At 48.4% G+C, this 12262-nt stretch overlaps 1 long non-coding RNA gene across 2 annotated transcripts; it reads right to left on the minus strand.

The window, feature by feature from the left end:
* Nucleotides 1–3815: 3815 nt before the first annotated feature.
* On the minus strand, nucleotides 3816–11946 carry LOC148648417 (uncharacterized). Of its 2 annotated transcripts, XR_015926767.1 has the most exons (3): nucleotides 11447–11946; nucleotides 5317–11200; nucleotides 3816–4639 (listed from the first exon to the last, which is right to left on the minus strand). It is a non-coding gene; the product is annotated as an uncharacterized LOC148648417 (long non-coding RNA). The 2 variants fall into 2 exon arrangements; XR_015926766.1 differs by having other exon boundaries at nucleotides 5317–11946.
* Between the last annotated feature and the right edge of the window lie 316 nt (nucleotides 11947–12262).

The raw sequence follows: 12262 nt of genomic DNA on the forward strand, positions 1-12262 counted from the left end.
TGGATTACGATCGCCACTTAGGCGCGGGGGCAGGACTGGCACTGCGGGCACAGAGCCTTCCTGCCTGTCAGTGGAGGGATACTCCGGGCTCTCTGAGATGACCCTGTTGCCCTTTGGCTTGTAAGAAGTTATTCTGGATTGCTTTAGGGGGCATGGGCATGGGCATACTCTGTTAGCGCAAGAACACAGCTGAACTGGCTGGTGAGGTTGCACAAATAAAACCATGCACATGTACATGCATCCTGCCCATTGGTGTCCAGTCTTCCGACCCTGAAGGTCCTCTGTCTGGAAATGGCAAGAAACGGCTCTCTCCTCTCCCCTCGCTCTGCACTTTGCATTATGTATTAGTCCATGCTGATTTGAGCACAAAAAAGCTCTGCCCTATGGAAGGAGATCAGTGCTACTTAAGGCATTCATCTGTGAACTATTACCTCCCACAAGTTTTTCCGTGTTGGGAGTTCAGCCGTGGTAGTTTCTGTAATCTCACAGAGCTTTCAGATGGCAGCCACATGGCTGACTACCACATGGTTCTGACAGTTTATTCCTAAAACAAACACCGCAGGCAAGGCTACAGAGGAGAGGAGGGCCTTCAGCCCGTCTGACCCCTTGGGTTTGTAGCAGCCAGCTGAATCGAGGAGCTTATCCAGCCGTTTCTAGAAGCCGGGGTATCAGCCAGCAATAATCACCCTCACACCTCAACGCCAGCATTGATCGCAATTCTGTGTGTCCTGCTGCTGGTGTCTGCACTGTACAGGAAGAGTTAATTTCAAGGGCAGCTCTAGTTCATTTCTGCCTGTGAGGCCGGCCCTCCAGGGACCCCCAGGTCATGACCTCTGGAGGACAGAGCACCATGTGTGTGCAAAGATGTGGAGTCAGCATCCTGGCCTTTGTGTCCTGACAGCCAATTTCAATACCAGGCAGATTGCTTCACTGGCTATACAAGGGTATTGGTACCATGTATCTAAAATAAGGTCATTCACTAATGTCTTGAATGGTTATTGTCCACTAAGCAATAGTTACAAATATCCTAGTCATTGTTTTTTTTAATTTAAGACACAGGGTGTCAGTACTAACATTTGCAGCTTTCTCTCGAGCAAAGCTGTAACAGACCCCCAAACAAAAGGTTTTGGAATGAGCCCTTCTGTTTTTTGAAGTGTGGTGCAGCCTTCAACAGCCTGATCACTCCCTGCCACCCGCTAGCTCCAGTCCCCGGCAAGCTTTCTCTCTCTGCTTCCAGTGAGCTGCAGCGCACAGCTCTTTCTCAGTATTCACACTGCAGAGCGGCTCCTTCCTACAGACGCAGGCCTGAGCTACAGAAATCACTAAGAGCAGCCCTGAAACTCGTCTGAGTAATGGAAAGAACCCCTTTGACAACACTGAGAACAGAATTTGCTCTGATTAGGCTCTTTATATAGCTTCTGCAACAGCTAGGGAATTTCCCAAAAAACAGGCCATGCATTCTGCCAAGAACCTCTGACTGAATGTTACATAACAGCCTGTTTTCAAATACTGGACTAAAGGTTTTACACTTATTGTGAGGGAAGATTTGGGAGGGATGAGCGAAAGGGATTGAACCAACAGCTTACATGTTCTGGAACATTATTCCAAAAACTGCGACCATGAATCGGATGAGGAAGATGAAGCAGTTAGAAAAGAGATGGGTGGGGAAAACCATGAAAAATTTATTGGCAGAAAAAATACTGGACTAGAAATGTAAATCTGCTGTATACAAATTATGAGTAGTTCTATAAATAAATATACTTTTTCTGATAGAATATCATTACAATTATTTATATTAAGTTATTCTTAAATCAATGAATAATATCAGACAATAAGTTTAGAAATGAGAAGAGGTCGTGTTACTTCATCATGCGCTCTTGGTTTTGCTGGTAGTTAATTGATCCAAGGATGCTGGACAGTCGTTTCCCGAAGGGTCCTAGGAGATCTGCCTTGGACAAACACAAGGATTCTAGACACCTGTACTCCTGCAGAGAGCTGCCTCCTGTTTTCATTTCCAAATACACTTTCTCTGCATTTCTCCCTGAGCTCCTGGATCCGTGTCTCATTGTTGAATCTCAATGTCCCCTGCACTGGATGATTCATGGTCTCTGGGATCTTTTGTCAGGAAACAGGTCTGTGAGGGTTCGGGCAGCACAAGCCTTTACTTTGCATGTTTAGCAGGTTCTGTTGAGCTCTGATTTGAAATCCGAACTAACAGAAGTGGAAACTACAATGAAGTGTATTTAAAACTGAGACCAAGAGGTATTTCTTTCAACAAAGGGATCTGGGAGTCTGGAACAAGTTGCCTGGCCATATTGTTGAAGCTGCTATCTTGAAAAAAAACAGCTGGATAGGATTCTAGTTACTGGAAAACCAAATATGTTAAATGGGATGAATGACCTCCCAGCTTAACCTGTCTCATGTTCTAAACGTGTCAGAGTTGGGTTTGCCCGGCTTTACAGTTTTTACCATGTTTGCAGTGCTGGGGGAGTGCAGCACCGCACACTGTGGGTGTCCAAAGGGAAGTTTTGTGTCTCATCTGGGGCAATTACCTCAATTAGAGTGAAGCCCCTCTCCTCTGTTATGGAAACATTTAGGACTGACTCTAACTTCCAAACCCTTCACTTTTCCAGTTTCTGTAATGGCTTTTACCGTCAACATAAGCTGAATGATAATTAGGAAGCTCGTTAGAGTCAATTGCAAGCTCGTTAAACGTCTGTAATTAGAGAGCTGTAGTAGCTGTAAACCATAATTGGCAACTGGAATGCCTAATTTATAAAGGAACAAAGAATGACAGCCAAGGGGACAGAGAACCTGTGTGCAGTGTGTGTGCTTCCACATCCCAGGAGGACATCTCCCTTCCAGAGGACAGACGGGTAGCCTGTGAAGGAAGATTAGGGGCTTCGTTAACTCACAGATTGAAAAGGAATCTTTCACCCGGTGGGAATACGTGCTCCTCGTGCAGGCCAGCCGGCTCCAGCTGAGATCCAGGGAACCGTGCCGTCCAGCAGGTTCTCCACCGGGCAGATCTGGGAGTCCGGTTCAGGGGCAGGACACAGGTGGGGTCTGCTCTCTCTTCTGGAGGCTCTGTCAGAGGAGGGGTTCCTGTCCTGAGGAGACTCTGTGGTTTGTGTGCTGAGCGTGGAAGAGTGCCGCCGCAGGGAAGAGAAGGGAAGAGTCAACAGACGGTCCTACTGATGAGGGAGGCTAAAGTGCAGTTCCCCTGAACGCATGGCTCTTGGATGGCAGGCCTTACCGTACTGCATGAAGACTTGGCTTTGTGTTCATGCAACATGTGAGTGTTCTGCACTAAACTAAACTGAGATCAGGATGGGCCAGTCCTGGAGGAAACAGTCCAGGCTCTCCAGCTGCTAAGAGAGAGGGGGGTGTCTCAGGACTTGCTTTGCCCCAGTGGTGCAGTCGACAGGCCCGTGCTCTGACAGACAGCACGCAGCACCGTGTTCAAGAGGAAGTGAATGAGTGGCGAAAGCACAGCTGGAAAGAGAGCAGGCATCACAGAGAAGCCTGAAACGGAGAGGGAGATGCCTGTGTTCTCTCCCGTAGGAATCTGTGCTGTGCTTTTCAGGATGTCACTGCCGACTCCTTTAACCCAGGGGAGGTCAGACTTGGCATGCGGTACCATCACAGGAGCTTTGGACCTTCCAATAACTGAATTACTGAATTGATCCTTAATTGCTTAATCAGCTGGGGGGCTGGAGATCAATGTGATAAATAAGGATTACTTAAATGCCAATGTTCACCACCCCTGTCCTACTGATATTCATTATAATAATAATGATGAGAGACATCTGATCTGGCTGCAATAAATCTTTTTATAGCTCTAAAATACATGCAGGCAATACATGTTACTTTATGCAATCAATTCCAAATCTCTAGACATTAGTTTCTTTTGGCCATAAGAAGTGTAAAAACACTCCTGTCTGGCCTCCCAAGTTCTTTTCCATTTGCATATACTATTTAAATTTCATTTCAGCAGTTCATTGGTTGAGGGACGTGTTTACCCCCCATTGTGTCCATTTGCCTCTGGCTGTGGGGTTATATAAAAGACAAAGGCCGGTATCTCTGTGCTGGAAGTGTCCCCAGACTAGAGCAGAGATCTCCACAGACAGGGAGCAGTGGGTGGGCAGGGTGTTGTCGTGCAGAGAGACAGAGATCCCATCTGGGCACTGGGAGAGCTGCCCCTGCAGAGAGACAGAGATCCCATCTGGGCACTGGGAGAGCTGCCCCCCAACACCTGTCCCAGACGGCTCGCTGTCCCTGGTGACGGTGAGGGATCCTTCTGCAATGCACACTGCCAGGCAGAGCACAGGCCAGTGCATCTGGGCTATAGAGAGTGGACGAGGAGCAGGGATCCACTCTTCCAGGAGCCCTTCTCTTCCTCGTCTGTTGCGGCTGTCGGCCGAGGAATTCCCTTTCTTCTGCAAAGAAATTCAACTGGACGCGAGGTCCGAAACAGCAGCCGGTCCCTCCTGCGCATGTGCTGCTGGGGCGTCGGACACGGCTGTCCCGCTGGCGGGGACACTCAGAGCTGGGCTCCCCAGGCAGCGAGGAGAGAGAGACCCAGCTCACGCGAGCTCTGCTGCCCTGCCCGGAATCACGACCGAGCCATGACACCTGGCTGTGAGTGAAACCAACACATTTTACTATCTCACATATCATTATTATTATCTTGGTGCATTTCTTTTTCTGTGTCTCTATACCATCACAAAAACGAAGCAACAGACAAGCTACTATTACAGTAAAATTGCAATAAAGATTAGGGCAATAATGCCAGTAGAGAAGGAACAATATATAGCTATATACAATATATATTCTTAAAAAGAGAACAGAATTTTTAGAATGTAGGACATGCGAATCAGACCAAAACACGGTTATAATAAACACATAAATGCAGAAGGATGTGTCTTAACAAATTCAAGCACAGTTCCAGCAGCGCAGGCAGAAGGCAGTAATGTGGACAGGCAGTGTGGAAGCACTCCCCGTCTCCAGAGAACCAGACAGGCGAGACGAGAGCAGGTGCCGGCAGGCGATCAGGGACCGAGCAGTCCTGGAGGCAGACGGTGCGCAGGACAGCCGTGAGAGCAGTGCACTCACTCACTCAAATGTGTACGAGGAGATTAAGAAGATGAGGTAGCGAGGAAAGAACAGCAACTTTAAAATCCTTAGGCCTTTCAGCAGCACTGCGAACCTCTCACAGGCTGCAGCTGAGGAGACTTCCTCCACGCATAGACTAACAAACACCAACAAGGAGGAGCTGTTCCTTTCAAGAAAGAGCAAGCATGGATATATATCTACCTCCTTAAAAACAGTCTCCTTCTGCTGTCCTGAGGTACAGGGGAAGAGGGACAGAGGTGCAGAGAGGAGTAGAGCCGGGAAAGAGTCAGGAGCTGGATCTCCAGATTCCCGAGCCATGGTCAGGCCTCCCGCAGTCCCGGGCTCTTGGGTCTTGCCGTGGGGGTCCTTGGGGGTCATTTTCCCCACAGGACTGGGACGCTGCACCCCCCCGGGCACAGCCATCCCCACCGGAACAGTGGTGACCAGCGCCGGCACGAGCCGCCCGGCTTTCAGGCACCGCCGGCTGGAATTCCAACAACACAGGCTGGACTGTCCACCTCCCTTTCCAGAAAGGATAGTGGGGGAAACGTCTTAGTTTGCATCATTTTGAAGACCAATGCGAAGTGCACTTGCAAGGGAACTGTCGCCATATACGACACTAAAGTGGATTACCCACCTGGAAACTCAGAAAGAGATGCTAAAAAACACCAGCCCGAGTTCCCTCCGTGTCTTTGGCCACTCTGTGTGCGCGGCGGCCACGACTGAGTGTGAATGTGCTCTTTACAGCCTCCTCGCCTCGTTAAATCATGAAAGAAGGTTTGGCGCATTTCAAACAGCTGCCCAGGCCCCGAGAAAACACTGCTCTGTAACTTTTCAAAGCGTTTTACCCCCAGTGGAAAAATGAACCCCCCCCCTTTCTTTTAAGAGGAAATTACAGTAAACACACACACACACACACACACACACACACCCCCTGTGAGTTCTGCAGGGTCTTGTAGAAAATAGTTCAATCGGAAAAAGTCAGAGTGGGGTAACAATGCATTTCGAACGCGTGTGTGTTTGCAGTTGGCTGGTTCTCTTACGGTACTGTTAACATAAACATCTGGCCCGTATTTTTATGTGAATACATGGCTTTTAGTGACTCCTCTTTCCAGCTTCTCCCAGGACTTTAGCCACTGAGGAGCTGGGATTCCCTGTGAAAGCTTAGAGATTTAGAGAAATGCCTTCTCTCCTGCAGGCCGTTTCTGTGTGTCACAGAATGAGCCTTTTAAAGAATTTATTTTGGGTATCCGACCCCTTCATTCTTGACCTTTGTGCTGTGCAATGCGGTGGCAGGGTATTTCTGCTTCTCCTTCCCCCGAGCCCCAGGCTGTTTGGGGGGTGTTTTCTGGAAGAAGGGGGCTCAGAACAGTGCTAGTGAAGTCTGGGAGACAATGACTCAGCTTGGTGCCTGCAGAACACATCAGTCGCACAGCTGGATCCTAATCAGAGCTCATTTAATAGCAAGATGCGCTGAGACAGTCACACAATGGGCTGAAATAAATTGCGCAGAGCCAAACAGCACAGTAGCTGAGATGGTGGGGGGCAGGCGCGGGGGGGCAAGTCGTGATCTTTTGATTTTCAGGCTGTTAACACAAACCGATGAGCCACGGAAGAGGCTGTTTAATATTGCATTATCATTTAAAAGCCGATGAATGGATATCCAATGTGGTTCTGAAGAAAGAGAGGTTCTCCAGTTCCAGGGCACTAGTAGATTAGATCTGCTTTAAAGTCCTGAAAAACATGCTTAGAGCTCCCCTTCATCACACAGAAGGAACAAAACATTCCCTGTGGCTCTCGAGCACCACAGGGGGCATCCTATGAAGATTTATGGGTCAACATTTGTTGTCTAAGATCAATTTACTTTTAATTTTTCTTTTGTGACAGCCAGGGGAAAAAAGGCAAGAATAAAGAATAACGAAAATGGCAAGACTCTGGGCTTTCTGGGGGGAAGGCTGTGGGTTCGAATCCAGGGACAGAGCAGCCTGGGGGAGCTGTGCTGTTCTGGCTCCCAGCAGTGATGTGGAAAAGCGACCCCCAGGTTAGAAAGGAAGCTGTTTTGAATTAAAGGGTCTGCCTAATAAATTAAGAATAGATGGAAATTCCGTTTCTTGCAATGTCTGAGCCTGCGCAGTGGTTCTGCCCAGAGAGATGGTGTGGAGATCTTAATCCGAGCTTCTCTCAGCTGCCAGCTCTTCTGCACTGAAAGTGTCGCTGCAGCTCTGCCGCGAGTCCCTGCAAGAGGCTGTGGGGAGAAGTGCCTGCTGCCTGACTAATTGCTGAAGATTCTTACTAATTGTTGTTAGATGCAGCTCTGAAGGAATGCAAACGGGGTGCCGTCAGCTCCAGATACAGAGCGCAGAGGGGAGGAGATCTGGGCAGCGAGTTCTTCCACACAGATCATTCCCAGGATTCCACTCACACAAACGCATCACAGTGTTTTCTTTTAAAAACACCCAATAAAGAGCTACTTAGGGCCTTTTTGAACTGGCTTTGTTTTGAATGCTGGTTGACTGATCTGACCTGTGGGTCTGAGAAAAATGCCTTCTCTGCAAACCCCCCGCCTTTGATGAGAAGCAAGGTCAGGTCCTGAGCACGACAGGTCAGAGACCAATTATCCAGGACAGATCAGCCGGGAGGGGTGCGGGCTGACCCACTGTGAACCCAGATCCTCCAGAGGTCAGAGGTCATCTGTATCCCCTTTCTCAACACAAAAAAACTTCTTTCTTGGGTGAACATTAAACCCCTTCCTGGTCAGGAGCTCAGCACATAAAAGACCCTTCTGATCTGGGCTGGCTCGCTGGAGCTGGCAGGGCGGGAAGTTGCTTGGCACTTCTTGGTCTTCTTTACATAACGGCCGAAAAGTTCTCACCTGCACAATAACACAATAAGGTCTTGTCTAGACAAAAGTTACGTTCCTCCTCCATTCACTGGAAAAAAGAAAGCTCTTAAAACATGAAGTACACACGCGTGAAGGTGCAGCAGATGGGCAGGTCGCTTTCCCGGGATCTTGCAAACTGGTTCGCTGTCTCGCGCAGGCAGTGGCTCTGCTGGCCCACAGGGTGAGTGATGGCATGTCTTTACAATTTGGGAGATATGATTATTTATTTTCATTATGGATTAACCCACTCTGCTTTTTTCTGTATTTTTGTAAGCCCTTTTTTGAAACATCTGTTGTCTGATATTGTTCACTTAACACCAGATCATTGATTTAGACATTCGTAGTCCAGCAGGAAGAGCACCGCTGGTCCACCAACAGCACTGACAGCAGCAACACGGTCTCCCCCACAAAGTCTCCTGGCCCGGTACTGACCCGACCTGCCCTGACTTAGCTCCTGTGATGACATGCCATGAAGGAAGTACAGCGGCAGTCAAGTTTATGCGGCTGGAAATTTCAAACATCTCCTACAGTAAATTTGTACACATTAAACTTTGCGTAGGTTCTGAGACCTGACCAGATCAGACTAGTTGTCTGCACTCCTGCCGATAGGTATGCTACTAGTATTGTTCATAACTCACTGGGCTATTATTAAGTCATAGAAAAGAGACACACAGACACACACTCCTGTTGGTGGAGGAGGCCTGTCCGGGCCCCTCTCAGTTCAGAGCACATTTAATACACCTTCAGAGGGCCCTCTGCTTGGGAGCATTCCTGGGAAGTCAAGGAGTCTTCAGAGAATCCGAGAACTTCCTTTTTCAGAGGAGCACATCCCTGGAAACATGAGGCCCATTTGCGTTACGAAATGAAGAGGGATTTATCTGGGACTCTCACTCCACCTGTTACCAATACCAACTAAAGACACTGAATGGAGTCCTTGCTTTCACACAGTTATCAGAAATGCAGCCTAAATCTCCTTTCATAAATAGTGAAGAAACACTACTGTTCATAACATTCCATTTAAATCTGTTTTGAAAACAATTCTCATGCATGTCTAGCCCAATGACAGTAGACCCATCTATTGCTCTTACTGAACACCACCCTTTCTGTCCTTCTTCTGCTCATTCAGATCATAAATCATCTCAAGGTCGTCTGAGATGATGGCCTGCTGGAGATGAGCCCGACTGTACAGAGCGCAAGCACTCTGCTAAGGTGGCTTACTATCAGGTCTGTAAACAAAAATAGCTGGTTAAAAATACCCCAGAACACAGTGTATTTCCTTTCCAGGCAATTCAAGGGGTTTTCACCCAACTTGCATAAACACTCTCACACTCGTTTCCCCCACTAGAAATATGTGCAGATCAGCTTCTGCTTAACCTCTTCGGATACTGTACGGTGTTCTTACAATCATGCTTCCTGAAGACTTGTTACAACAACAAAAATAAAGATAGGAAACAATAAACACACACTGAACATGAAACGTGTACGTTTTAGGCTGTCTAGCCATTGTATTCTAATGCTGCCTTGAAAAAGAAAACAAAAACATGAATTAATATTTGCATTTAAATGAAATGAGAATGGAGGGGTTAATGTGGTTGAACATGAAAGAGGAACTAAGAATTGTTAAAAAAACAGCCTGTGCTTGTGGGATCTGTGGGGCGATCACCTGTGTAAGGCGCTTCGACGGTGCGAGCCTGCGTGCTGTCACTTTACCTGCAGGAACTGAGGCAAGCTCCGCCGGGAGTGATTTCCCTGCTGCCCCTCTCCACTTCTCTCACGGGCCTGTGGGGAATTCCTCTGGCCACTCGGGGCCGACCCCTGAACCCTCCTGCCCGCGTGTCTCTCTCCGGAGACACCCTGGGCTGCTGGCCGCTCGGGCGTCTTAAATTCCCCAATTCTCCACAGTTTTACCCCCGGCTCTGTCACCAACACTCCTGAAATCTGGCTTCAGAGGAGTGCGAGGGCTGCAGATTCTCCAGCAGGATGGAATTTGTCCATTTATAAGCAATTAGCCACATTAAAATTCTCCAGCCTAGACACTTTATTGATCCCGTGAGGGAAATGACGCATCATGTAACTTTCTGAAAGCCTCTTACGAAATGAATCCTATTGGAAACCGGAGAGTAAGTTATACAGGATATACAGTATCTGTAAATACAGGATTAATTCATATTTAAAATGATGACAAAAATATTAATAAGCATTGCAAAGACGACGGACACATCTTAAGCTCTGTCATGATGCGTGATGAAAGGACCAAAAGGACTGACTTGTTCTTACAGCTAGTTTTGAGGTGAAAATGTTTGTTTCTGGGCTGCCAGTCCTCTACCTGTCCTACGTACCGTCCCTAAAGCCCCTCTGCCCAGAGACAAGCGCTTCCCTGCGGCTCTGCTGAGCGGGTCCTGTACATCCAGGGTCGATAACGTGCATCTCTTCCTTACTCTGCTGCCTGGGGTCTGTGCCTGAGCTGCCCCCGCACTGAGACACCTGAGTCCGCTGTCCCAGGTGGGGCACGAGAGCCAGGGGCAGGTCTGGGGACCACACGCCCTCCACGGAGCGGAGGGGGCTCAGGAGGAGCTCAGGAGGAGCTGGGGGGAAGGACATGATCAGGGTGGGGCAGCAGGGAGCCCTGTTTGTGTGAGCAAGGTGAAGACGGCCCCTGCCATTCAATCATTCTACACTCCCATCAGCCGGACTTCTGTCGTCTGACTACAGCGGCTTTGTGTCCACAGGGCTCGGTCGAGCTCCAGAACGGAAAACCCGATTTTATTTCTCCAACAGGGAAAGAATCCTTGGAACGCCTCGTTCATCTCTTTTCCAAGTAAGTCCTTGACAGCGAAATATTAGTCAAACGAATCCCCCCAAAACACAGAGCTTGAAAGACAGCAGCCTCCAGGGCGATCTCAAGTGAGTGAATTAGAATATAAGGGAGGCTTGTAATCCAGGCTGCCTGCAGGTGTTGGACCGCAAGGGGGCTGGCAGTGGCCAGTTTCTCAGCCTGGCTGAGGGCAGGCGCAGGAGCGCTGAGCTCCGGACAGGGGCTGGATTCAAATAACCCAAATGTCAAAAACAAAGGTCCACAGGTGGATAAGGAAATCAAGATCCTTTTGTCCTTTACGCTGAAAAAAAAAACTGCTGATGAGCACGATGTATTAAAATTACACTAGTTGCTTTGCAGAATTTCCGCAGTAACTTTGGACCACGCATCTGAAGAAATGGAGAGGAAGAGAGAGCGATTGAGTCGGTGATTAGATTGTGGTAGATTATTCCTGTTTTAAAAGAGATTTTTATGAAGGGCAGGGGCTGTCCCATCAAAGACAGTCATCTCTTACTACCCTACAGTTTACTTTACTAACCCTAGAGCTCCCCGAGCCGAGAAATAACAGAAGTTATTTTGACCTCTCTTTAACACTCAAGAGGCTGGAATTTACCCGCAGATTCGGCGAAACTCACAAAAGAGAAGAAGCCGAGAGTCTCAGGCTGTGAAGCAGGGTGCCGAGGTGACACAGACGGGGGTCAGTGCAGCGTAGCAGCTATTAGAATTAGACTCTCCGCATCTTCGTAGACGGAGCACCGCACTCCCCACCCTGCAGGGGGCGGAGGTGAGGCACTACAGTCCGTCCGCGTTTTCTCGCACTTCCTGTTCAGCCTGCCCATGCGCCCAGGCCAGCCCAATGGCGTCATGTTGGCACCGGTGCCAGAGGTGTCGAGCAGGACAGCAACCGTCCGGAACCAGAACCCCCCCGGACCATCGCAATGCGCCGCTGTCCTGGGGCCGTTAGCCAGCGCCCCGGTGTTAAACATGTCTTTACTGCTTAACAACGCAGTTTGGACCACAAGCAACACAGGGAGCCAAAATTACAACACCTAAAATTAGAAAGGAAAACCTTTTTCAGTTTATCATAAACTCCGAGATAAGACTTACTATGCGCATGAAAGCAGTTCTCTTTCTGTAGTTGTGTTCTTGTGAAAAACAGTGTGAACACAACAGGATATCCTTCAAGTAGTCTATACAGGGGCCTCTAGCACTTAGAGGGACCCTGTGTGACCTCTGGTACAAATAGTGTCAACCGTCAGTTACATTTTACCAGTAAAACTTACAACTGGTTTCTGTAAATGTATTAATATAAAACTTTCATGCAGTCCTTCTTAAACACTGATACAGAAACTGTGGCATAGACAACACCCCACCAGCCCCTCAACCCTTTCAACCCAGTCATTGCCAGAGTATTTTTTTAAATATCACTTCTTCCTAAACTCAGTGTCGCA

The sequence above is a fragment of the Lepisosteus platostomus genome, chromosome 15, assembly GCF_059453375.1.
Source record: "Lepisosteus platostomus isolate fLepPlt1 chromosome 15, fLepPlt1.hap1, whole genome shotgun sequence".
NCBI lineage: Eukaryota > Metazoa > Chordata > Actinopteri > Semionotiformes > Lepisosteidae > Lepisosteus > Lepisosteus platostomus.